The sequence below is a fragment of the Corvus hawaiiensis genome, chromosome 8 (assembly GCF_020740725.1).
Source record: "Corvus hawaiiensis isolate bCorHaw1 chromosome 8, bCorHaw1.pri.cur, whole genome shotgun sequence".
Taxonomy (NCBI): Eukaryota; Metazoa; Chordata; class Aves; order Passeriformes; family Corvidae; genus Corvus; species Corvus hawaiiensis.
In genome coordinates, this window is record NC_063220.1 from 19,851,322 (window position 1) to 19,879,236 (window position 27,915).

The 27,915-nt window shown below is 41.6% G+C and overlaps 1 long non-coding RNA gene across 1 annotated transcript in view; it reads right to left on the minus strand.

The window, feature by feature from the left end:
• The window catches only part of LOC125329774, a 157,569-nt gene that overhangs the window by 84,756 nt on the left and 44,898 nt on the right, over positions 1-27,915 (minus strand). The window contains exon 2 of the long non-coding RNA XR_007205269.1: positions 7,529-7,688. This is a non-coding gene — a long non-coding RNA (uncharacterized LOC125329774). The remainder of the gene's footprint in view (positions 1-7,528; positions 7,689-27,915) is intronic.

A 27,915-nucleotide genomic window follows, 5' to 3' on the forward strand; every position in this document is an offset into this window, starting at 1 on the left:
TTCTATGATTCTATAATGACTTTTAACCTGAGACTAATTCAAACACATCCTGTTGAACACTTATGAAAGGAATAAAAAAAAACCTACACAGAAAACAAATGGACTGAACAGGGTGAAACTTCACACAGGTAGAGAACCTCTTTGTACAGAAGAAAGAAGCTTTTTTTTTTTCCATGTCAGCATCCCTAAGAATCCTGTTTTAACCACAGAGCTGCATTTGGAACTTCCTTAATACATCAGCAGTGGTTAGTTACAGTGCCTAGCTAATCAGGCAGCTTCCACATACATACTTTACAGACTCATATGAAAGTCAAATCATCATTACCAAGCAAATCAATCAAAAGCCCCTTATTTTCATGCTGCTTTTTCTAACATCAAGACCAGTAGTTTTTAGCGTGCACTTTTAAAATCACTAGTTTATTTTTAAGGAAAATGCTTTTAATATAACTGGGAAAGGTGAGCTTATGGACATAGATGCACTGTACAGGCAGCTTGCTTGTTTTTTGTTCTTACTGTTTGCCAACTGAAAAAGATTGAAAATCATTTCTCTAGATATGCTTAAAATCTCAAAAGATGACATAAAATCCAGGAACCCAAATTTAAACCAAACAACATCTAGCTAACAGTTAGCTGTCTAACCCGCCAGGAAAGTTTATATATCCCATCCCCTTGTCAAAACTAAGTAGAAATAGGATAATAGCTTGCTAATGCAACCAGCTGAGCCAACCTTTTATCTCAAGCAGACACGGTCCATACTCAGAAAGTTCCAAACAGACTCTGCACAGAATCATTCTCCTTAAAATGTCATGAATTGCCTGTTTGAACTTGAGAAGTCCCAGAGAAAAAAAAAGCAGAGAAAGAATTGAGCCAAGGCTGCAAAGCTGGGTACCCAAAACTTAGTGAGTGCCAGAATACAGGAAGACTGGACAGAACTCAGCAGGCAATGTGCCAGAGGGAACAGGAGAAAAATTAAATCAACATGATATTCTTTTTGCTAACTTGGTAGAGTCTATTAGTAACAGGGTAAGATTAGCACAAGAGATTTGCACCATCGTGAACAGAAACTCCTTGTACACTCCCTACCATCCACCTTTGTCTAGCAACCCATTAATATCAAGCAAGTATAATATGCTAGTAGGTTAAATTTGCTAATAAACCAGGATATGAACATGTTATAGCTACTTAGTATTCAGTTTGCTCTTTTATAAATGATTTGGTAGAGAATCAGGCCCTCCTCTCCCTCTCTAGCTGACTCTCATCTGATTCTAATTCAATTTCTCTGCCTATTGTTTATTTCACCGCTCCCCTGTGAAGTGTCAAATGCTGATGTTCCGTCAGCCTAGAACTGTCGTTTATATTTGTCATTCAGTCCTTGTTAAAAAATAAAACAGGACTGCGCCTGCCTTGGAGCGCTCTGCCTGGGAATTCCCTGTGGTAAAATTAGTCCATTTAGATGGAAAGTTTTGTGTCACTCCCCTGTCTAAATTGGCAGATCTGGCTCTTTTGCAAAAACCAATAAACTGTGAACCTTGATGCATCTGTCAATCAAACTCATCTTTCGTGAGCAAAGCCAGATGACAACAAAAGCTGGGCAGGCTCCTCTGATTGGTTCTTCTCATTTAGGCATATCAGGAGGCACCTGTCACTCCTCTGGCTCAGCATCACGCTCAGAGGGACTCCATTCCCAGAGAGATGAAGCCTTACTGGGGGCTGGGTTGGGGTTGGGATGGGAATGAGAAAGGGGGAGTTTACCCTTCTCACTTTCTGTACAATCTGCAGCTTGGTTCCTTCCTCATAGCTCTGGTGGGAGGCAAGGAACTGGCATCACCTTTTGTTCTGGAAATGCTTTTTTCACATCTTAAGCAAGCTCTTTGAATTTCTTAAACTGCAGGTTTTCTGGTGGCTAAAAGGATGCAGCAGGAGCAGTAAATGTGACATGCTATATCCCTGGGGCTCTGGGAACTAAGCCACAATACCACAGAGGAGAGACAGGACACATTCCAAACCCCTTTCCAAAGCTGCTGTGCCTATCTGATCACTCACTGAGGAGAAGCATAGAAGGTATTTCTACCTGTCTGCTAGGAAAGAAGGGGATTTCAAACTGTTTGCATGTCAAAGGAAGCATTTCATATAAAGGCATAAAAGAGGGAATAAAATGGCAGCAAAGATCAATAGCTCACACCACAGGACTTGAGAGGAGCTGGCGCTTAGGAGCTGATGATACCCCAGGAACAATCCGCAATGAAAGCAGAACTTCATAGGACATCTCAACTTGTCCAGTTTTCACTGGAAAGTTCTGCACTCTGCTCTGTGCCCAAAAAAGGAGAGCCAATTTTTTTTTGCTTTTGCTTTCCAAAAACTGATTTACAATTGTTTTTTGTAGTGTTCTCATTTGCATACTTGCTTTAGGTTGCCATTGAACCAATCAAGAAACCTTTTCTTCCACAGAGCTGTTGCTTGATGGTGGATTTATGTTGCCTCTTAGGCACCTCATAACAAATCTCATCTCAGGTATCTGTATTTTCTCTTTCTACTTTGTTTTGCTCAGAACAGCTCTGCCATCGTATGCCACTTACACTGTTTGCAGGTACCACTGTAATTATCTTGGCAGTGCAGTAGCCAAACAGTTCTCTCAAAATCAGAATATGATACATGACTATTTCTCACAGTTGCCTTACAAGTCTCATCAAAGTTTTCTGCTTTTGCTCCAAGAAGGATATGTGATAAAAGACTGAAATCTCAGCCTCCCTAAAACAGTTGTGAGTTCTTTTGGTTCTACCATCCAGTGTCAATTACAGGCTCAAAAATAAAAGACAAAAAGCTTAAAAACAAACTGCAGAAAAGCTCTTTATGACATTAAAGCTCGTGTAAATATTCTTACTTACTGAGTGTTTGAGACTTGCCAAACTGGGCATACAAAGCACAGGTTTTCATGTGAGATGAATCTGGTAAAACACTGACTAGGTGATACTAATTAGCTTTCATATACACATTTACTGGGCTACACATATAAGGTCAAAATACGATCTGTACATCAGTGTTTGAGGTCTTGAAAAGAGTGCTGAAAGACTGCTTTTAGCAGGCAGGTTACAGGGTACTGAGTGAGTACACAAAGTAAGCATAGCCAACGGCTGCAGTCTTGGAAAGAAACGCTACAAACTGAGACTATGAGCTATCAGCTACAGATACTGAGACAATGACTGTGCATTATGTACTGTATGCAGTAAGACATCATTCCTGTCCTGACCAACCTACTTATCATTAGACAAAACTGAAAGGGAAAGTGACTCAGTCAGTGCTGCTCACCTGATCATTGACAGCAAAGGAACAACATATAACTCTAACCAGCTCTGCCAGCACACTGGATCCTCCTGCCCTTTATGCAGGTATGGATAAAAGCAAAGGGAACCATCATCAATTAGCCTAGCTAGGCTTTTTTGCAGTTTGGTTGTTTTTTTTTTTTTAAAGATTCTTGAGAAAGTAAATGAAAGAAAAGATAATGAATCTTCAACACAGGTTCTCTACCTGCTGCATCATTTTCTGGCAGGGGAATACATTCATGTAATACATACAATGTTTAAGCAAATGAATTGGGAAACACTGTGACAAAATAGAAGAGAAACTTTATAATGCTGCATTGTAGAAATAGAGTGCTAACAGAGAGGTCACAGAAGCACACCAGTAGGCCAAAGAATGGCCATAAAGCCGTTAATTAATTTCACTGTTTTGGGAGACACTTGGCCAAGATTCCCAAAAGCAGCTCTCTAAAACGTAGCTCATACTCAAGGACCTAACCAAAAACCACAAGTTTCCCAGAATCACCAACAGCCCAGCACTTTCCCCATCATGAGCACCTTTTCTTGTTGCAGAGGCACACAGAAGTGGAATTCCTCCCATGGTTTATTCCCATCCCAGGACTCTGCTTTGAAGGTTCACTGCCCAACAAATATGAGAAACTGGCCAGTATTCTGAAGTGTACAATCTTTTGTTATTTGGTTTCACCTTTGTCAAAATATTCCAAAGGCTCAGTTTCTGCAGTTGTCACCAGCACTTCTAAAGAGTCCAAATGTGAGCTAGGTATGTAAATATGTACAGCTCAGTATTTGTACTAGAAGACTTTGAAAAGTGTTCAGACACACAGTTGCACATTATACACTGAGTTTTAGCTTTCTTGAAATTTTTTGTTAAAGATCCCTGAAAATCTACCCATCTTTTTTTTTTTTCTCTATCTATTCAGACCTTAGCTTTAATTAATTTATTTATTTTTAACTTGCTCTTCTTTGAAAATTCTGGGGTTTAGGTTGAATAGGAAAATTCTCACCCTGTTCTTCTGCCACCTAGATTATATATTCACCATTCAACTTCTTTTTAGGTTTTGGTATAAATCAGAACAAACTTAAATTATACCCTGTGCTCCAACTATTTAATTGTTCTCTCCCTTCTGCCTGTATCAGGTGATCACTCTCAGTAGATTTAGATACTACTATGTGCAGCAGAAATTCCCTTGTTGCTTTGTGTTTGCACAGCAGGTAACATAGTAGGCTCCTGGCGCACTACAGAAGTCTCAAAGAACTCCCACAAAATAAACTCTCAACAGCAAAATATTTTTGGGAGAAAGCCCACAAAATACCACTGTTGTGAAACATCCAGGTGATACAGAACTTTTCTTCTCCTTGGCGGCGAATTCTCTGAAATTCCTGACTTCTGGGTCATAGCGCCAGATGTGAAGTTCCCACCAAAGGAGGGGAGATATGTCGCTATCCCGAGTGCCGCAGCTTCTGTGCCATAGCACAAGGTACTGCGATCTTCCCAAAAGCATCTCCTTAGTGAAGCCGCTTGGCTGGACCAGCACACACTCACACACACGGGCACACACAAATACACGGATGGCTCCAGTAATATGAGTCAGCAGCAAAGAGGCAGGAAGGGTCTCTGTGTAGACTTCCATGGATGAAGGTTTATTGCAACACCATCGTGAAGGAGTCCAGTGACAAAGATAACAGAGAATGAAGGGTCCAGGTTTAAGTACAGGAGCAGGCAAGCACCAGTGACCAATGATCTGATGGCACTGGGGCGGTATGCAGGCGGGACTAGGGTATGGGAGCCAATGGGGAAGCTCTGGAGGACTGGCGAGGGGCAAGGGCCAATGGGGAGAACCTGGAGTGGAGAACCTTCTAGGGCAAGGACATATAAGGTAACAAAAGGGCGGAGAGGCCAGCGGCCAACCAGGAACGCAGAACCGGGTTACATTAACATAGCAACACAAAGCATTCTGGGGGACACTTCTCACTGTAACCTGGGAGATGTCTCTGGTACTAGGGCCTGTCTCACCACAGAACTCTCTTTGTTCTTTGTAGCACAGGCTAATTGGCCACCACAGGGAGAGAGAGTGGAAATAAGACTAAAAATAACTCAGAACAGTGTTTGATTCTGGGAAATTGTCACAGTCTATATCAATATCTCCAGTATTATCAAATGTACTTTTCTAGTTTTGCCTTTAAGTATGGATTGCCTGTTTTGACTTACTATTGTTTGTTTATTCGTGTGTATGTCTTCATTTCTATTTTGCTTGGATAATACAACAAAACTAAAAAAAAATAAAATAAAAAAAAAAATCTTTATTTGCTCTGAGACCTGTTTGCATTCCCAAGCTGAGCCTGAGCACAGATATCACCCATTCTCTCAGAAGAGAATGAGACACCAGAACATTTGAGACCCATGGTGAAGAGTATGCAGGGAAAGGAAGATGTTTCTGTGGTCATGTCACAAGGCTGGGCCTCATCATTTTTGTGTTCCTTTCTAAGGTGACTAGAAGGCTTTTTGGAGTCTTTCCTTCTAAGTGAGTCATACATTGGCAAGGGTACTAGGTTTTTTTTGTCATCTCTGAACTACAAAGGTTTTAATTCAGGAAAATCAAAGCTTCGGTGTATCTCTTCCCTTGTACAACCACTCAGAACACAGAAAAGTTGAGCCTGGATTATTTGGTTGCTTACGCACGAACCATGAGTTTTTTGTGCAATATACATGTATCTGTGTATGCTAACAGTGAGTATCAGAGCCCACGTTAAATGGCCAACCAAAAGCCTCAGAAGGCAGCTGGAAGCTTAGACTATGGTTTATGCTCCAGAACAGTTCTTAATTTGCCAAAACAGACACTCAGTTTGAAATACCCCATGCTGCTAACAGAGGAGATACATACTGACAACAATCATACAGATGCAAGAACTTCCTTATGCTCCTTCTCTTCAGATGTAGGTATTGTGATTGCAGGTCATCTCACTTTGTCCCATTAACCCTATTTCAAAGCATAGTAAATCTATAAACCACTGATCAGCTGGTTTGCTTAGCAAAGACAGAAAATATTTTTCCTGACACTCCTTAGGCACCCAAAACTAGTGGGCAGTCTGTCTAATATGGCTTGCTCCTAAACTGATCAACCTTGAAAAAAAAAGGCAGGATTCTAGTTTTGGTTAGCAGGGCCAAAATAATAACATTTTTTTCTACCATCTATTCCCATTATATTATATTTTTCCCCCAAAATGAGCTTTTGTCAACCTCTTATTCAAATGCTGAGCAAGTCATCTAAGATACAACCCAGACTGAAGAAGCCAAAGAGAGAAGAAAATGGTTGTTAGAAGGAGAAGAGGAAACAGTTTAAAACCAAAAGCACCAGCCATACCTCCTCCATGGAGGACTTCATGTCCCTTGAATAAACACAGTGCAAAAGAACTCCTTCATGCTGCTCTCTGGGCTGCCGAAGTAGCAGACTGCTACTCACGGAAGTTTCTGCTGTGAATGCAGGCATGACTCCAGTGTTTGAAAATACATTATATGGATAGCAACCAACTTGTACGTACAATCAATTATGGTTCTCAATTTGAGCAACGAGATTTTACCTTTTTCTGCTTTCTGTACCTTTTCTCAATCCTGCAGGATGTTCATCTACATTGTGGTTAACTCACTCAGGCTCATTGGAGAGTTCCTATCAAGCTCAGTTAATGCTGCAATATTGGTATGACAAGTTACCTGTGCTGTGCTAAAGACAGAGGCTGACTGTCAGTGAGAATCTGTCAGTTCTGCTCCTGACTATCTGCTTGGCCGTGAGGTCAGTCCCCTGAATTTCGTTTTACTAACCATAAATGGAGTTGGTTAAAGACAAATTGCTATGCAGACCATTGCCATCTCCTGCTTGAATCACAAGCACACCAGAAGGCACTCAGGGATCTTTATCTTCGAGCAACCACAATAATTCTTTCTTACAAGTCACACATGAATAAAACCCTCTTGTTTCTGATTAGACCATCTACAACCTTCTGTAAACCTCCATTACAGCTTAGTCACTGCATAAACGAGGCACAGCATTGTTATTGCTTCCTCCACCAAATATACAAGAATATTTACGTAGTTCTTCAAGGCTCCAGGCAGAAATTTTAGCTACACCATTCACTCAAAGATCCTTCCAAATTCAAATGCTTTTCATGTCTTCAGGAATTTTCTGTTCAGTTTAACAATTGGGACACTTTCTTACCTTTATCTGTGCTCCTCATGGTCTGTTGCTGTGCTGCTCAGGGCATCCTTTGACCTCTGCATCCCCTGGCGTCAGAAAGACTCTTAATTGGAATTCGTCAAAATGGTTCCTGAACACTCTCCAGAAGATAAGCTACAGGCTTCCTTAGCAGAACCAGACTCTGCAGGTCACAAGAACACGAGAAAAAGATGGCGATTGATTAAATTACAAAGAAGCAAATTAAAAGCTGATTAAAATTTTTCCTCAACAGTTTGTATTTTGACCAACTGAATTTGTAACCACCAGAAGTTACCAAGATTCCACAAAAGACTGGACATTTTATAAACAGAAAATAATTCAGGGTTATGAGCACTCAACAAGCATTCTGCAGATTATGTGAGCTCACAACAAACTGTAGGAGATTCCTGTGTCTGCCCATTGCACAGTTCTACCTTCCTGTAAAGAATCTGTTGAGACTACTGCTAGAGATGGTCAACCAGGCAAAACACGAGCATGTCTCACAAATCCTATACCCCTAAATCTACAGGAATACCATTAGAAGGGAGGAAACAGCTTGCAGCTGTGGCTTACATTTCTAGTCGTGAGACCTGCTGCAGGAGCTGCATATTGAATAATTTCAAGTAATTTGTCTTGCTGCTTTAGCTACCTATTATATCCTGGTTAGTTCTAAATGCAACCCTCTTGGAGCTTATTTTGGTTCATTTTGTCTCCACTGTCTTATACAGAGTTCAGTTTTGAATCATTGCCTCTTCAGGAGTTTTTTCATCTGTATTTCACAATGCAGAAAGATTTGTATTGTTTCAGGTTTTACTCTTTTCAATTTTTAGGGGTAATTTTTTAATAAAAATGTTTGTATTTCTGTCTCAAAGATTCATTGTTATCGGAGAAAATATGCCCATTTACTCCTTTAATGTGTCCTATGTCATGTTCACCTCACTGGCTCAGGACAGCCTGATCATAACCATTTTTCTCAGAAGCTTGATTTACCTTCTGTATGCACCACTGTCAGTCAGCCATCTGAAGTCAAAAGAGTTACATTCATGTAAACAGAGTGCAAGTGAAACTGGAATCAGGCACTGACTTTTAAGATAGCTGTTTTCAAGTTCATTGCCACAGCTACCCCAGAGGAGACTCCTATTGCACTGTGATCATCTTGTCTGGCCTCTGATATGAGATACCCATAGGGCTGCTCTGAATTAATTCCTGCTGTGGGTCCAATAGCTGGAGTTGAAGTAGAAGAATCTGTTTCTGAGGAACATTTGCTAGTAACTGTAAAGGTTCAATTACTGGAAAATACAGTGAACCCTAACTGTAATATTTTGACAGCTGATTACCTGCACTGTTGGAAATGTGCACATTTTTTCTGGTTGAATTTACCTGGTATCAACTTATAGGTGCTAGATCTTCTCAGATACTAAACTGTGATCAAACTATGTTGCAGAGTTCTTTGCTGCCAAACTATATGTCCTTCATTTTTGTTCGTATTTATAAACTGTAATACTACTAATCTTACTTTTAATGAAGAAAAAAATCCCTTTATAAATAACCTGAATTTAGACTTCATGTGTGGAATCACTCTAAATAAAAGAGACAACGCCTATGTTCTTTCCTGTGTGCTTGCTCTTAGCACAGTAACTTTACATAGCTTTCTAATTGGCAGAAATCTTGGGGGCTCTACAAAAAGACTGTCTCAAATCCTTTGAAGTTTTATTACGACAGCTGCTGGCTTCCTACATCTCCTCACCCAGCCTACTTTGTTTTAGCACCCTAGAAGTTCTGATGCTCATATGTTGTCTGGCAGGATGCAGACTAGAGGCTTGACCAAACCCAGCATAAAAACAACAGCGTAAAGGCTACCATAAACAAGCAGTCAGTCTCCTCAAAGCTCGATTGCATCATTTTTGCCAAACGAGAATTATATTTGCATTTGCATTTAATACGACTGAACAAAATTAGAGAGAGTGTGTATCTACCACACACCGTTGTGTTTCACCATCCCTAGTTTGGGGCTTGCCACTCAAATTCCAGTTCTGTCTCCAGGCTGTTTGTGATATGGGCACTCATTTTGACAGCTGGACTGATGAAACCTTGGGTCCCAAGACAAAGATGATGACTGAATGCTGGTAAACTGAGCCACAGTGCTCCAAAACCAAGACGGGCCCCACTAGTCTGCAGCTAAAGGCTCTGGATGGCTGTTTCAGAAATGCTGAGCTCTGACTTAATGCCGCTTGTGGTGACATGAGCAGAAAAGCTACTGGTAACTCTTCCACAGATCTCAGCTTTGAGAATTTTGATACATCCCACTCACAGTGGAGAGAAGCCCATGGGAAGAGACAGAGGTAAAGTTAAAGCTAATGAAGCCTGTCCTCTACCCATGCATACAACCAACATTTCACAAACCTATCTCTCCCTGACCAAGTCTTTAATACATCTCTTTAGGACACTCAAAGACTCCTAGAAGACACATAATTTTAAAATCCATTTAATAGTTATGCAAATACTTTTGTTGCACCCAAAATGAGTTTCTTTCTGTCTTCAGTTTGTTTTAACATTATCCATGCGTAAGCACATGCATGTGCATGCATAACCACTCTTCTGCATTCAGAAGCTGTGAAGTCAAAAGCACTAAAATGGTCATCTACATTGCTCTGACTAGAAACTGAATCCATATGCCAGAGTCATGACACTTTAATGAAAATGTAATGATGATGTATTTTAATTATATCGGGAAGTCCTGCATGGTCTCAATCTTGGACAATGTGAAATGATGTAACCTGGGATCATCAGTGGCATATGTGGGACCAGGCACCCCTTTCTGAACCACATGGAGAGAAAACTGGGCACCCAAATCACAGAACTTGTTTTGCAAGATGTGATTCCTTCTTGAATGTCCCTGACAATGACGGATACCAGTGCATCACAAGGTGCTAGACATCACTTTGTACCTACTGAAACAGTATTTGGGCAACTATCAGGATTTTGAGGGTTAACCAGATATGTCCCTAGCTTCTCAGTCACTTTGGTATGAGAGAGAAATAGAGATGTAGGCATTACAGGTGGAGGCTTCTGGCTGAGCCCCAGAGACACCACAGAACAACTATGAGCTTTTATTGTTGGGATTTTTTCTTCCTTTTTTTTTTTCCTCCCAAGCTATGGTGCAAATTGTGGAAAAGCAGCATCATGACTCCCATTACAAGACAAATGGCACTCCCTCTTCCCTTCTTCTCCCAAACCTTCTTATGCATTATCCATTGCACTGAGTTGTAATGAAGAGTGCCAAAGAGGAATAGGATTTTTCTTCTTTCATTTTATTTTTTAAGCAATCTCCTCCTCCACCTCTCCTTTCTTCTACTCCTCCTCTTCTTCATCCTCCCACCTACCCCCATCCTGTCCATCTCCCCTCATCCTACTCACACACCACTCCCCCCCTTTACCGGTATCCAACACTGTCAACCCAAACACATGATAAATTGCCCTGTCAACAGAATTCATTCAGGGACCAATTAATTCCACAGAAATGAACCAGGAGCCATCAGTTGCTGAAAAACTCCAAGTGCAGGGAGCGAGGAAGCTAGCTTTGTGTGTGTGTGCGAGGGAGAGAGAGAGAGAGGCTTGGGAAGTTAGTCTGACAGAAATTGGTCATTTAATGCTTAAGTGCACCGTAGACAGCCCTGTCATAGCAGCCAGCATGGCAAAAACTCCCCCAGTGCTTTATTTATTAATTATGTGGAGCAGCACGGGGGTCACTTCACTGTCTCAATACAGACTCATCAACTTTACTTCTTGTCACTGGAAGAGATCCCACAGCATGTGAGATAGAGGGCCAGGCCTTTTTCTGGCTCTGTCTCCTGCCATCCTGCAACAATACAGGGTAGAAGCAAGTTTGGAAGAGGGCCACTTGTGCCCTCAGTGAGAGTGGGCAGTGGCAGGTGGGGACACAAGAACAGTCAGAAGTGGGAGGCAAACCGTTATCCCACTGCTACCCAGCTCTGGAGCAGAGATGGTGGGAGCCTGGAGATTTCATTTGCAAAGCTTCCTCATTATCCTCCTTCAAACTCTCCTTAGCCATGATGCCTGCAAAAATCTGACAGCAGTTAGGCTGCTGATGTATTATGAGTACTGCCTATCCTGCTGATCAATAGCATCTCATTGCTCCTTACTGTATTCCCTCAGCTGTCCATACTAGCCATTGCTTCTTGGCTCATATTTGTAAGCTCTCTGAGGGCAAGACCATCCTTCTCTCACATAAAAGTACAGCACCAGGCAACGCCTGATCTCTGAGAAGTGTTCCTCAAATGGTAGTAACAGAAATAATAACAACAACAACAACAATTCTATTTTTTCACAGAATTACAGCAAATAAGGCTGAAGTTGACCTTAGGAGATTGACAAGACCATGCCTTTGCCAAGGCAGGACCAACCACTGTTAAAGTACTAAACCTTTTTGTCTGTCCTGTTTTTAAGAACAACAACAAAGGTTACACAACCTCCCAATACGGTCCACTCCAGTGCTCCACCACCCCATTTTTCTCTCCAGCCTGCTGTGGCTTTAGGATTTGAAAACACTCAATTTCCTCATAAAAAACCATCAAACCAGACCCCAAAACATATCTCCACCTTTAAATAAGAGACAGAAATATGTCTCTACGGCATGGTATAGATTTACAGATGATGCATGGGCTGCTCTTTACATTTTCTTGTTTGCTTATAAAACAGTGGGATGCATTCTGGTTTAATCTAACAGAAGATGTATTTTCCAATTGGGCCAGTAGAACTAAATTTTCCTCCTCCATTAGACAGCTTAAAAACAAAGAAATCCTGGAAGTGGTGATACTGTACTAGCATTGCAGATTTTAGACCTCTCACCAGCAGCTCTGCTCATTCAAGTACCCTTCTGAAAGAGAAACAACTCTTCCTTCACACTTGATGTCCAGTGAAGAACTGCACTGTTGGACCCTTCCAGCTGAGCCTGAGATTAGCGCAGATGGTTAGAGCAAGATGCTAATAATGCCAAGGTTGTGGCTTCAATCTCTATAGGGGCCATTCACTCAAGAGTTGGACTCAATGATCATTGTGGCTCCCTTCCAAGTCAGACTATTCTGCAGTATTATTTCATCTGATGAAAATAGAGCTATACTTCAAAGTTTTGGATTCCTGTTCTGGATTTTCCTAACCTTTGGGAATATTCAAGAACAAGGCTTAAGTGCATTTCTTCTGCAGACGTCTCTCCAAATAAACACCTCTCTCTTCATTCTTGTCAGTGCAATAGGGACGCCACAGCAAAAGTCTGAGTTGGTGAACTACTGCAGTTGTCTCTTGGCAAAAAGCTGTTGCCTTTACCTCTCCCAACCCCACCACGGTTCAGTTTAAAGAGGGCAGAAATCCTTGCCTTGCCTATCATGGTACACAGAGGTGAGAACACACCTAGTAGTTCAGATACACAGAGACCCTCCAGCACATCAGATGGCATATTAGGTTTAGTTGAATACCACAAACTACAAAAACATGCTCTCCTGATTTGGAGCTACAGTCAGATCCTTCCAAGGCTTAAAGGACACCTTGGAGGGAGATATACTAGGCTGCTTCCTTGTACCCCTCCCTATCCCAAAGGCAATCTTCCAAGATTACAATTCCACAACCACCTTATAGCATCACAGGCCAGTGGACAAATTGGAATAACCGTGTGAATTTACTTAAGAGAGGTGTTCTATACAAGCCAGGGAGAGAGATCTATTCTGACCTCCAGACAACAATAACTCTAAAGAGCATATCTTGAACAACAAAAGGCAAGAAACAAATACCTGATCTAATGGCAATCTGTGTCTACATATTTATCTTTATTTATGGCCCCACTGTCTCAGTAATTACTCAGTAATGGGTAAATGTTAGTGTGTGGTGGAAGGTACTGTCTGATCAGGAGACTCAGTTGACAAAGGACTACTTAAGTCACACGGGACCCTTACAAATCCCTTCCATGACCAACCGTGGTAGTGTTTCTCAATCAGGCTTTAAGTGTGCTGTTTAGCACCTGTTTGTTACTAATAACCAATATTTTATAGAGGAATTTAGATGAAAAAATGTTTTCTGTTCCTTATCCCATGTAAGAAAAGGAAGATAATCTTGTATTTCATCTCATGAGTAATTTACATGGACAAAGATGATTTTAGCTGATCTGCAGGATGTACAGTCTGCAATAATCTATACCACTGACTCTTAGGTAACTGCCTGTGGAGCAAGTATTAGCATGCATGCAGAAACAGTAACCACTCCCTTCACTTTTTATAATCACTACAATACAGTATTAGTCAAAAAAAGCCTAGTCGTATTCCCATGGGAAAAAAACCAAACTCAATGACCTCAGGAATCCCTGCTAGTTCTGTTCATTTCTTCCCTGTGCTTCATCTGAAATGTGATGGGGAAAACAATGAATTTAAAAAGTGAAACTTCAATATACAAGTGTCATTTGTTGGCCTTTAAAAATCTCATATTTCAGATATTCAGAAAAGGGCTCATATTACAAACTAATTCTCTCAAGTTGCAGATAATACTCAGAATGGAGCATCTGACTAAGATAATTTTCAGTACATTATAGTTTCTCTGTATTAGGAATCCTGAATTCCTTGAAACCACAAGTATTGCTGATGTCACTCAGATATTGTAGTGATACTATAAATAACAAAAACAACAGAAAAATAAATATTATAAAATGATCCTACTTGGTACCAGAAATAAATTACCCCTTCATGGAGCGGGCATGACAGAAGAAATCAGATAGGAAATAGTCTTGATAGTGGAAGACCTGATAACAATCAGGTCAGAAAATTTACTTTTGTCTTGAATAGACTTTCTTATGGAGATTCTGATGGCCTTCACTGTCTAGAAAGATAGGCAATAAAGATTTCATTCCATGTATGAAAGGATATTTTGGACTTCCATTTGCTTACCCCAAGAGACATCCCCATTACAGGAGCACCCTGTATTTTGCTGTTATAAGTTTGCTTAATACTTTGGCCTCAAGGAACTCTCTCTGCTAGCCAAAGAATTCAGTTAGCGTGTCCCTGCACTACAGCTTTGCTGTGGACATTGTTCTGCATAGTCAGTTCCTCTCTGAAGCACACATTTGTCTTCAAAGTATCTTCTGCTGGTATGTGGCAACTTACCGCTAAGCTAAAACACAATAGGTCATCAGTTCCTAGTGTGAAAATGTCAAACCACTTCATTGTCTATTGGGGAATTGCACTGTGATGCAGCTGATAATGATTTATGAGGAGGAGTCCAGGGGTTTCAGGGTGTACAGGCCATCATCATCCGTACTTGAGCATATCAAGGACACAGACTGCAATATAACTAATACTGGCAATCAGGGAAAATAGTTCTGTGGTTCTAGGAGATCGTTGTGGACTATCATGAGCACTACTATTGCTGATACCTTTTCTTGTAAGAACAGCCTGACTCTATAGGCTGTTAACTTAGTCAGCAGCAGAGGATGAAAAGTGGTATTTGGATGATGAGCTTTCCAGTAATGGGGCTTGCTAGCTACAAGTGTCCAACAAGTCAAAAAGCTGCCTTAAAAGCCCAAAAGCAAAAAATCACAGGGATGACTGAAGGTTTCCATCTTCCTTTTAACCCTTTCACCTTTCAGTTACATAGCTAGTAAAGCACCATTCTAAAATGAAAGTTACTTCTTAGTGTAATAATTTGTCTCCTGCTGCTGACATTTAAAAGAAAATATGGAACTAAAATGTTACAAAGACCACAATTTTTAATGCTGGACTGAGCCATTGCAGCATTGGATATGCAGAGGGCTTAATACACAGAAAGCAATATGAGGACTGTATAGTCCCTCCTTATAAGAAAACTGCATCTGCCCATGATACCAAAACAGCTCTTCTAATAAAAAGTGCTGGACTCACTCCCCAGAAGAGGTTGTTATTGGTAGCTTAAAGGACAGCAGAGAGCTCTGACCCCATGTCATCCTTCTCAAGCCATTGTATTTTTATTTTAAGCTGCTGTGTGCTGCTGCTCTCAGAGTGTGGGAGTCAATGCTGGGGCCCAGTTACTTCAACAGACTGTTTGCAGCATCACAGCACAAAAGATCACACACTACCCTTGCCCTCCCTGGAAGTCTAAAGTTTTTGCTCTCTTGTAACTTTTTTAGGCTGAACTGAATGTTCTTCTCACTGATACAGCTGGAAGCACTCAACACCATCCAGGTGAGGTGGCCAGTAGCTGTTCTTAAGCACATGTATTTTCACATGCCCAACACACTGCAGAAGGCAGGATCAGGAGTGCAAGGCTGGGCTGAATCAGATGCAAAGTACCTACTGAAGCCTGTAAGGACTGAGGGCCCACACATGAGAGACATATATGTAAGAATCTGGTGTAACAAGAGGAGAGAGTAACAAGAGTGCTTGCAGGCAAGCACTATTATCTGGATGTGTTGTCCCAATCAGGCCATTAAGTCTATTCAAATGAGTACTTTGTACATATACAGTGTTTGCAAACTCAGGCCATGATTAAACAGCAATGACATGTAGCAGCCTATGAAGGAAAGCAGCGGGTGCTAAAATGCTTAGCTGTTTTTCTTTTGAGAAATCAAGTGTGCTTCAAAGATAACAGGCCACGAAGATTAAGCTGCTACCGCACCAAAGGAGAAAAGCAGATGGAGCCACCAGCACTGCCACAGATGAGTACACAGAGATGTTTAAAGGCTGGAGATTTTATCAGCCCCTGCTCAAGGACTGTAGGTTTCAGCTGTGGAAGCAGAAGAGAGGCAAAGAGGAAAAGAAGGGGAGGAACATGAACTAGAAGGATTTCATTAATTAAAAGAGATTAATTAGCACCATAAAAGCAAGCACCATGGATTACAGCAACTGTCAGCAAAGAGCAGTGACAGCTGCAGCAGAGCTGGCCAGCCACTCCCATCCCCAGCCACTGGCCATGTCCACACCTCAAGCCTTAGGGCAGTAAAGCCAGGCAGCTCAGGTACCCCCAAAATGAAGGGTAACTTGGAGGATGGATCTCAACTGGACAGGGGAATGAGCTGGTGCTGGTTTTTTGTACGTTCCATGTCACCTTGAGCAAATCACTGATCTTGCTATGCTCCAGTTCCTGAAATAGGGAGATAATTCTTCTGAACTGCCAATTTAAATTGTAAGACCTTTGGGGCAGAGAGTAGAGCACACCTTCTATTATATTTATAAAGGATCAGTAAGCATTAAAGAAGTGCTGCAGTAAAGAGCTAGTTAGCTGGTAACTGGAGTCCAGATGCACAAAGCTAAAGTTAGAAAAAGTGTTCATGCACTGTCCCTCCACCTCACAATGTACTTTTCATATCAGTAAAGTATTTCATAATTTAGCTATGCCAGAGGTATTTTTAATTAAAAACCAGGAAGCAAATATTACCAGCTTATTTTCTGATAAATGTTTATACTTCTATTGAAAATGTTTTCACTTTAATATTTTCTTCTATTTGTAAAACACCAGAATGCAGAAAGGCTTTAAAATTAATATAATATTAATTTTGCCAAAGTGATACATTTACATGGCTATTAAAATTGCTTCATTCTGGTTTAGCCAAACTTCTCAAACTATTATGAATCACGGAATACTTTTGATTCCCAAGAAACTCTGTATTTACAACTGTCATTATAATTACCTCCAGCTTGTTCCACTGCAGTGCCACAAGTAACACATACTGTTCACATGTGAAACATTTTAGTATTTCCTATTCAGCATCTATAAATCCTGTAAGAACATATTTATTTAGAAGCCAAATAAAGTGTGTTTGTTCAATTCTGTACATGCACAGCACTGGAAGATTTGATCTCCACTAAAGGTTCCATCTGTTCTTTAAAACCACAGCATGTTCTTCTGTGTATTTCAGAAACAGGCTAGAAATCTTAGATCAGGGCGGGGGGGAAGCTCTGGAGAGACTCCTGCTCCCAGCTTTCTAACTCTCAAAGGCACAGAAGAATCCTTGCAGAAATTTATTAGCTTCCCACTTGCCTCAGTTTATCCACATACAAAGTGAAGATAGTACCTAATACAGCTTCACAGTATGTTGTAGGGCAAATATATTTGTCTCTGCCTGTGGAGCAGGCAGAGGCTTGGGAGGACAAAGCAACAGAAACAATTGGTACCTCCTAGTACAGAAACACAGTCCCTCTTCAAAACCATGAACATCCTAGACAGACTTTAAGAATCTTTAAAGACAGAAAACTAAACCCTAGTAATAAGCTGGGTTTTTTCCTGTACTCTCAGCTGCCATTGCAAGTCACACACATCATCTGGACTCCAGCTTGGGGGAAAGAGAATGTGAAAACTGCAGATACATTTCTGTTCATCCTACCATTTGGATTGTAACTTGTGAGGGACCCATTCTTGTCTCCAAGCACAGGGGGAAGAACTACAATATGAAGCTGTAGATTTACTATGTGACATTGGGTGAATCACTTCTTTTCCCCTTGTCTCTGTTTCCCCATTAGCAAGAAGAAGGAGGGAGGTAAAAGACATACCTCCTGGAACCACTGGAAGGACATAGTTCACCCTCATCCCAAGCACACAGTGTCTGCAAAAAAGATGCATCATAAGCTGATTCTGACCTGAACTCTCTGCCAACCATGAGAGCTCCCTGCTCCTTTAGGATGCTGAAGCCAGCAGTCCTGTAAAGCTCTGTACCTGCCTGCTGTGCACACAGCAGCCATCGCAGCACGAGTGTCAGACTCTGGGCTGCTCCAGTCTATTTTATCACAATTTACTTGGTAACAGGTTACAAATGTGGCATCTGATGAAAATAATGAGCCTTGATGTCACTTAGTGCACGAGGCTCCCTGTGTGTGTGCAGGGAATAGCAAACAACAGCCAGCCTGGCCTCCTCACAGGTGCCAGCACAATTGGTCCCATGGCATCATCCTCCTGCTGTGCTCTGTCTCAGCAAACCTCACCCACTAGCCACATTAAGGCACCATCAAAAACTCACTGCAGCATCAAGGTCAAGCCCAAGGCAACCCAGAGCAGGACTACTCTCTACTGTGACAGGTCTATCTCCTTTGGAAACTCACCCAGTGGCCAGGTCTTAAGGACCCTAGTTATGCTCTCAGGTGCATCTGTGTCCCACTTCCAGGGGCACAGGTCAGTCAGGAGCAGGAACCAGCCCACTGCAAGAAAATGATTCCTCTTTTCACCTTAGCACTGTTAGTATGATGGAAAAATTTTCAGTGAAGAAAAATCCCACTGAAAATGTAGAGGAAGATTACCCGGCTCTTAAGTGACTAAGAACCCCTAGTCTTAGGGGCTGGTCAAACCAAGCTGTACCAAACGCTTGCTAAGTGGCTCCTACCCAAGTCCCTTTGCTCTTCTGAGTCTTGTTTTTTCTGTTGCTGGATGGAGACAAAAGTGCTCCTTATACTCCATGGGATGGCCTTGAGGGTAAATCTGATAAAGAACAACCTGGGGCTATGGACAAAGATAAATGTCCTTGCAGCTGGTGGGAAGGGTACAAGCAGCTGTGATACAAAGCAGAGAGAGATGCATCAGAGAAGATGGGATAACCATAGAAAAGATTGTGAAACAAATGCTAAAGCAGATATAGGAATGGAAAGTAAAAAGTTAAAAAGGTAGAGGCTGTGGAACAGAGACATGATACAGCTCTTCATTCATACTCCGAAGTTTTGCCTTTTTCTTTTCTTTTAACTTGGGATTTCCCAGAGATTTTTCAAAGTTTCTACTTAAAGAAAAAACAAACAAACAAACAACAACAAAAAAAAACCACCACCACCAAAGAAAAAAACAAAAACACCACCCACAAAACCCCAAACAACACATGCCTTTAGACAGAGAAGTAGGACTCTGTATTTTTGGATGCTTTGGCTAGGTATCCAGACTGATGCCTCCCTGACACTGTGTCTTGAACGGGCCAGATTTAAACCCCTAGAGGAGTTACCTGATCAGAGGAAAGGAGACTTGTAGCCCCTAACATTTACTATAACCACTATTAGAGTTTCATGTCACTGTATAAAAATATACCATGACTACATACAGACTTACAGTCTTTTGGAAATAGGAAACAGTATAGAAAAAAAACCAACAAAACAAACCACCATCTTACTCTTTTTCTGTATTCAAATACCATTGTAAAAATTGCCCAAGATGCAGAAGGATCTTGCAATACCAGTGCTGGACTAACAGGCAAGAGGTGAGGGTTGCAGTTCTCATTTTGCTCCCCTCTGTTGTTTAAAATCCAAATATGTGATTTCCTATGTGTGAGGAAACAGTCTTCCCAAATTCCAGATCATTTGGATTACAAAGCCAAATCATTATCTGGTCACTTTTTTGTTTTAAAACAAGAGACAAGTCCTATCATGACAGGAGCTCTGATCTCACGAGAGCCTTTCATTGCTATTGTAATATAAACACTAGCCCCACTCCTCTCATTAAAATCTCATCTTCTTCCCCAGAGCTTCAACACTGCTCATAGTCAGGTCACTGAACATAGCCCATGTGTAAAGGGAAATGGCAGCAGGACAAGAGAGGGTGGATGAGGACATGCTGAATACTTATGTTTGTTGAGCTGGTCACAGTGACACCTAGCTTTTTTTTCCTAAGTTGACAGCATAAAGCATATAAGAAATGCAAATCATAGCTTTAGGTGTGCATAATCTTGCACTGAGTTTAACATAGAAGTATCTGAACAGGGAAAAAACATAATGTATAAAAGGGCTTCTTTTTAGTCCAGCAGAGAAAAGCTTAACAAAAACTAGTGGCTTAGAAGTTAGAACACAAATTCAGATGAAAATACAGCCCTCTGTTTTAATTTACTGTGATTAGCTGTTGAAACAAAGTGTCAGCTGAAATAGTGAGTTCTTACTCTCTTAATGTAAACTGTACAACGTGTCTCACTCAGGAGGTCGAAGTAGATTGTTTTGGGATTCCTTCTACATGTAAATCTATTTTTTCTGTTACCTACTAGTCCATTGCTGTCAGTGCCTCACCAGATCCTTATCTTTCCTCATCTTGATCAGCATGCCAACCTTTGTCACACCTACAAGTTCCTCTTTTGTATGTTTATTCCTTTTTCAGGTCATTAACAAATATATTAACCAATTCTGGCATTGTTACAGATTACCTGTTTTGCCTAAGTACTTCTTTCAGCAATATGAGAATTCTCACCACACCCCTTGCCAGTCTGCTTCCTAATGATTCTCATATTTGGAGAATTTTTTTTCTGCTATCACGTCAGTGAATGCGAGTCTCTAGAATATGTCAGCCAAGGCATTTTCTGTAAATTTCTGTCCAGAGTAATTTGCGAGTTGCCTGTCTGTGAGGAAGTCTGAGCATTCCTATTTTGCAGATGTAAAAGTATGCCACAAGAGACCTACGTCCAGATGCACAAAGCCTTTAAATGTCTAATTCTCACTGAACTCTTATCCCTTATGGATAAGACCTCAAATGACTGTGGGGAGAGCACTCTACTTAAAAATATTATGTCTTAGGCAAAGTGCTTTAGCAGTACAAAAATAGACTCCCAACTCCAGAGAGCCTCCATGCTCACCTGTGCACTACATTGTAGAGTGAAGAGACAGACACACTAAAGCCAACACGTGAAGTAGTTACCATCCTGTTTCATCAGCTCCAGTCTCCAGTTGTGAAACCCACAGCCATGGGTCACTGGGAACAGCTCTCCAGATCAGGTGGATCAGCTACTGGGGACCTGGAAAGTCCTGGCCAGTGTGATGGTCTGTATGAGCAGCTGGAGTGGGGCTGCAGCCTCAGCAGCCCATATGTCAGCAGCTAGGGAGACTGGCACAGAAGAGACAGCTACTGAGTAGGCTGTGTGTCTGAGCCCAACAGCTGGACAATTCACCTTTTACACATGTGGAAGTTGTTGCTGCCAACAACAGAGGGCAAAACTAGGTGATCTTTACGATCCCTTCCAGCCCAAACCATTCTATGATACTCCTCAAAACACCTGCATAACCCAGGCCAGCTCAACTCTGCACCCAGAGAACTCTGTCTTTACATACTAGAACCCCTAACCCCTGGGGCCTGCTGACTGCGACAGATAGAAAAGCTCTCTGCAGCAGTGTCTGCTGGAATGTTTTTTAATTATCTCTGGAAAGTATGGACTGTGTATCATCATTAACTGGACTAAACACTGACGGTCAGTGAGTCAGGTACCAGTAAACGGTGCAATTAACAGCCAGAGGAGAGAAGTGTATTCAATCTGAAAGCTTTCTTTCTTAATCCATCTCCACTCATCACCCAAAGTGCTGAGCAGCGGACTTTTACTTTCAATTACATTAATCAGGTTAATTCCAAGTTAAAGTCAACATTTTAATCAAGAGGCAGGGAACTAGAGGGCTGAGAGGAAGAAAGGAGGGAAAAGAAGGGCAAGAGGAAGGAGGAGGAAGAAAGGAAAGAAGGTAGGGTAGAAGATGCAGGCAAAGAAAGCAGGACATTAAAGTGACAGGAACCACTGAAAAAATTTAATGAAATAAATAAGAAATAAGCTTTTGTGTTGGACCTCTAAATTAAAGGGGATAGCATTTATCTCCTGTGTAACTTTGGTATACTGGGTTGTTGCAGGGGGATATTGGACTACATCAGAGCAGCTTCGGGAATGCTGTATTTTATGGCAAGGACTGTCCATAGAAATATCTCTTTTGAAGAGTCTGTAATGACCCGAGTCACAGACCCATCACACCATGACTCCTGTTTGCCCAGGCATAACTCTCCTGCATGCTCTGTAAAGCTCAAAAACATTGCATGCCTAGAAAACCTACCAAGTGCTCTATCACACTGAACAGAAATTCCACCTGTACCCACAGCTGAATCAATTGCATTAGCACTACTGGGGGATCCACTATTGCAGAGATCAGGTACTAATGACTACAGAAATATGGCATTAAGTCTTTCAAAGAAGGCTGCTCTGATGAGCCCATTGTACATCACTGCTAGAGATTTTTTAAACTAAGTGAATAGTTAGAGATGCCCAGCTTCCACTGGATTTCAAAAGGACCTGGGAGACTAATTTCATTTAGCTCCTTTACTGATCACATTTACAGATGATCCACATTTGCAAAGGAAACCACAGAAAGGATGCTGAAAGATTCATCTGGCTGAAGGTCCTCACTCTCACCAGGCAAAATATAATGTGTGGGGGGTAAGAAGCAGAGATTTAAGAGTTTTGGTTTTGGCCCATCACACCCTGTCTTTCACAGTCACACTAGTTTACAGAGAAAGTTCAAGGTGCAGCTCCTGTTCTACAGAGCCATCCTGAATCCTGCCTGAGGAGCAGTGTCACTGGCTGTGTGTTTTATGACTATCTCCTGGACAGTGAACCTACAAGTGCTTAGACTGAATCACAGAAGGGACTCATTTTGGGCCTGAGCAAACTCTGTTAATCCTTGGCTCACAGCACAATGCCAGTTTCTTCTCTTGGAGGCTTGAACGAAAATCAGAGGGAGATTCAGTGCATGGGAAAACAAAAGCTGGAGGAAAATAAACTTTCTGTAGAAAGGAAGCATATGATAGAACAGATGGACTACCAGGAACACTTATTTACCTCCTGATTCTAGTATAAACTTCTCCTATGACCATGGGTGAAAAATTTCTCCCAGACACAATTTAACCATGCAATGAAGCAGCAGTGCCACTGCTGTTACCTTTCCAAAGCACTTTGACAGGAAAGCTGTAATTTAGCATTGTTATTGTTATTATATTTTATTATTAACTGCAATTTTTAATTTAGACCCTCTCAGGACCATGTCACACCTTTAAACTAGCTGGATTGTGTCTTTAACATCTCTAAAAAATCAGAATAATCATACGTTAGGAATTCAGAGCAACAAAACAGTGCAAAGGGATTGAGAAGCACACAAGGGAAAGATATACGTAAAGTGAGGAAAAGGTCTCAATGTGAAGATGCCTGTATGTGTTACCTACTAAAACTCAAGCTTAGGAGACTTTGAAACAGCAGCAGGCATTGTGGTTCTGTTCCTATGCTTGTGAGGTTTGATAGCATAATAAGAACCACATGCCCCAACTGAGCAGAATGGTACCTGCTTTTGGAAGGGAGCAAGAGACAATGAAACATTGTCATCTCTTCCCAAAAGCCATCAGGAGCAGAGCTCCAGGACTTTCTCCCCAGCAGGAGCTCAGTTCCAGCACTTCTGAATTTAAATTTTAAGAAGTTACTTGCAGTTTCACTTGAATAAGGAAACAAATGATGCAAAAATAGAAAGACCGGAGTAAATAAAAGAAGAGCAAGCAATTAATTAGTGGGTCTGATCAAGAATGCCCTGCCATGCTCATTCTTCCTCCAGCATTCCCCACTCCCGCTCTGTACTTGGCGCTCTGCTCAGACCCACACTGCAGCAGCAGAGCCCCCTGTGCTGCCTGCTCCCCTCACCTCAGCTCACCAGTTCAGCTCTGCAGCACAGCTGGAGCTGAAACATCCTCCTGTGCCACCTTAACCAGCACTCCTGAACACCAGTCTCCCTAGAAACATCTCATTCTTTTCCCTCCCTCTTCTCACCATCACAGTCAGAAAGCAAAACAGGTTTCAGTAGTGACAGGAAAACACCTCTTTCCCCTAGGAGTAGGAAGAAAGGTAGGAATGTGATGATTTAGCAGATTCGTTTGGGATCCCAATAGATTGTGTTCTGATATGGAAAGATGCTGCCAGGTCAGTGAAAACAACAAATACCCTTTGTCTAGAGGCAACCTCCTGAATCTGAGAATCAATGCTAAAGTCAACCAGGGCCACCAGAAGCATGAATTTCGTCACAGGAGAGCTGTAGCTCTGGGCACATGGTTCTGCTCCTGAATGCGCTACTGAACTGTTCACAACCACGGCTCACTCTGCCACACCTATGACCTTTCCTAGGCTGCACACCTCTCATGGAGCAACTCTGCAAAGAAGGATTTAAACCCTGATAAATAGATGGTTGGCAAAAACACACCTGAAAATGCAATAATAATAGCAAAAAGTGGAGTTACAGCCATAACTTTTTTCACTTGGATTTGCTAGGAAAGTACAGAGCTCAGTGAAGCTTTTCTATTGTGATTGCAAAACTGGTACGTCATCCTGGTGTTTCTACATCATTAAATCTCTGCACGTACGTATGGCTTTACCACATGCCTGCAGATAGCCCAGTTCTTGACAGACTGATTCTATAGACTACTAAAATACTACTAAGAATAGGGCACCTTCCTAAATAAAAAATAACCCATATCCTGAGTAGCTCTCATATCCACCTCCATCTGATAGGGCAATCCGTCACACTCTAAAGTGCAGGTAAGGAAATCAAAACACAAAACAGGAAAGAGTGATTTTCAAAAAAAAGCTCAACTCTCATGATCTCTTCTTTCTATTCAGTAGTCCTATGCCTCAGAACAAGGTTAGGCTGCTGTGTTCACTAACCTAATTCACTGCCAACTGTGTTGAATTTCACATTCCACACTATGGCCTTCCTGGGGCTCAAACCTTCATCTTTTGCCCTGCACGTATACCTAGCGACTTACCCACTTATCTTACTGTGTGCTTCAAAATTGGATCCACATTGCCATGATGCCTGCTGATTCCTCTCATCCTGAGGCTCTGGGAAGTGATGTGGAGTGGAAAGCGGAATTAGTGGTCCCGAACCCATTGGCAGAGCTCCCATTTCAATGTAGTCAAGGAAAAACTGTAAATCATAGCTTCTAGGGATGGAAAATCTCCGGGAGGTCACATTCTCGTCTGAACACAACTGCACCTGCTGGAGGCTTCAGAGTCCCCAAAACCCTGTTCTTCTCAGTGGTGTGGGAAGTTCTAGGAAGAAGAAAGGAGAGTCTTCTCTTCCATTCCCTTTTCCTTGCCCAGAGGCTCTTGTTGAAGGATGGGATATTGATTCTTCTCCCTCCAGCCTCTCCAGCAGTACAAGGCCTTGGCCGGATGGAGTCGGACTCAATCATAATTGCATTTGCATAATACATTTTACCTTTCTCTCCTCTGCTGTAGTTTTCTGAACTTGCCAAGTTGCAAGCTGACCCTGTGAGCCAAGGCGTGATTAACTGAGAAATTCACAGCAGCGCCACTTTAATCAAAGGGGACAGAGGTTACAACAGCTCAATATTAGCGATAACCAGCCTTTGATCCACAGAGCTAGGCCAAGCCTGGCAGGCAAGCTGTGAGGAAATGCATCGTCAGGGCTTTTGTGGGGAAATAATACCTTATTAACCCCTTCATTTAACCTGCTGTGGGTGAGCAGAGAGAATCACCACAAAAAACTCTCTTCCAGAGTCTTAATTACAGCCCACAAAGCTGCTGCTTCTTAAAACTATACCTAAAGGTGGTAAATTCCAGAAAAGAACCACCCCCATCTCACACGACCTATAGACTGACTTGTAAGGGCGATGACAGCTTCTAAATGCTCCTGCTTCTACTCTAGACTGACCACCGATGTCAGCCCATCGCTGGGGTTGATCTAGACACAGCCCAGGCTATCAGCTTTTAGCAATTCCCTACAGTGAATTGCTACAACACATTTGTAGCGTTTCTAAGTCCAGTCCACACTGCTGCAAAGCCCTGGCCAAGTCACTCAACTCTCCCCTTCCCTTTCTTCTCCTCTTTTGCCTGTGAAAATGCCATTTCTTAACATGGAGTTCCAATAGGATCTAACATAATGTAGCTAATCAGATCAAAACTTAACATGGACTTCATCAAATAATTGGAGATCATTCTCACAATCAGGTTGCACCAAAGATAATATGAAGTCTAAACAATGGGAGAAGTACGATTTGATAAGAAATGTGTTAAATTCAATATGCAGTCCTGAAACAGAAAATAGACTCAGAATTCCAGGGGAGAAGAAAGTCCCAGTTATGGTAACTATATAGAAATTGGAAACTCTCATTTTCTAAAAATCTTCCAATTTTGAAATTTGTTTAGCATGGGACTGGAAATAATCCACACAAAAAGAAATCTATAATAGAATAAATTCCCTGGCAAAACCAAAGCTGGGGTCAATCAAAATGTTTTATTTCAATTCTAAAAATTAAAAATTAATTTTCTCATTTAAAACCCTTATGAATATTACAGAATCAAACATACTTTTGAAAAAAAGTAATTTCAAAATGAAAAACACCTTTTGCTTTCAAAGAGTGAAATGGAATGTGACAATGCTACCAGCAGGCTTCTGCCAAAAACTTTTGTGAAACAAAATATCAGTGAAACTGACATTTCAGAGATAAGTTTCTCTTTTCAGTTAAACAGTCTTCTCTGGTGGGAAACACTCTTTTGAAACCAATCCATTGCCTTAATTATCTTTTCCTGAGAGGACACAGAAAAAGGAAGTGCCACCTTCCTGAAGGCTTTTTATCCCCCCACTCTTACCATCTTCCCTCAAATGAAGACTTGGCCAGAGAACCAGGAAGAAGTCTCACCTCTGCTGCACAGACCAAAAGGACACAAAGTTTTCCAACCATTGGCCCAACATTCTTTCAGTGAGGGAAGAGCCCTCCTTAAATGGGGCCAGCAAGGGTGAAGAAATTAGCTCATATACTCCCAAAGCAATGCATTGTGGAATCCAAGTACTCTGCCACTGAAAATCACACTTTCTGGTACAGTCACATTACAATTTTGGGTTGTGACTTTGAAAAAAAAAATTACTTGGTCCCATTTTTGAAGGATTGTCTCTAGACACCTCCAGGAGTCCTCATTTTTGAAAAGCAAGGCTCTGAGAACCACCATCTTTCCCAGACTGTTATTGTGACTACAAACAGCTGCAGGCAATTGTTTTGTTTAACAGATGTCTAAAGCCAGCAGAACCTCTACAAAGGCACACCTTAACTGGAGGAGTCAACTCTCATCCTGTGGATCACAGTTCTGCAGGTCTCAGCTCCTCCCACACCACTTTCTCCTCATCACTTCTTGATGAACCATCCTCTGCTACTCCCACCATGTCTATTTACCTTCTTTCTCTTCAACACATTGGTTTTGTGTCTTATTCACCCCTGCATTAAATATCTCTAGAAATATGGAAAGAAGCAACAGGAAGTCTCATTCTGACAAAAAGAAAGGCACTTCAGCAAGGGCATGATATTTACCAAAAGCCTGCATTGGAGTTTCTAACCTCTCCCTTGTACCTCAGTAAAACAAACAAACATCAGTTACCTGTAACATGAACTAACCCTCTGACCTTGAAAGTGCAGGATGCAGCCCACTGATAGAGGATGACAACAGATATCACACCAAGCCCGCTCAGAGCATTGACCTCTGCTTCCTGATCTTCTAGCAGGAGACTGTGGCCGCTTCCCTCCCCCATCCTTCTCTACCCCCCTGCACACCCAGTCATTAATTGATCCTTGATCATCTCGCAAATATATTTCCTCTTTCCCCAGGGCAG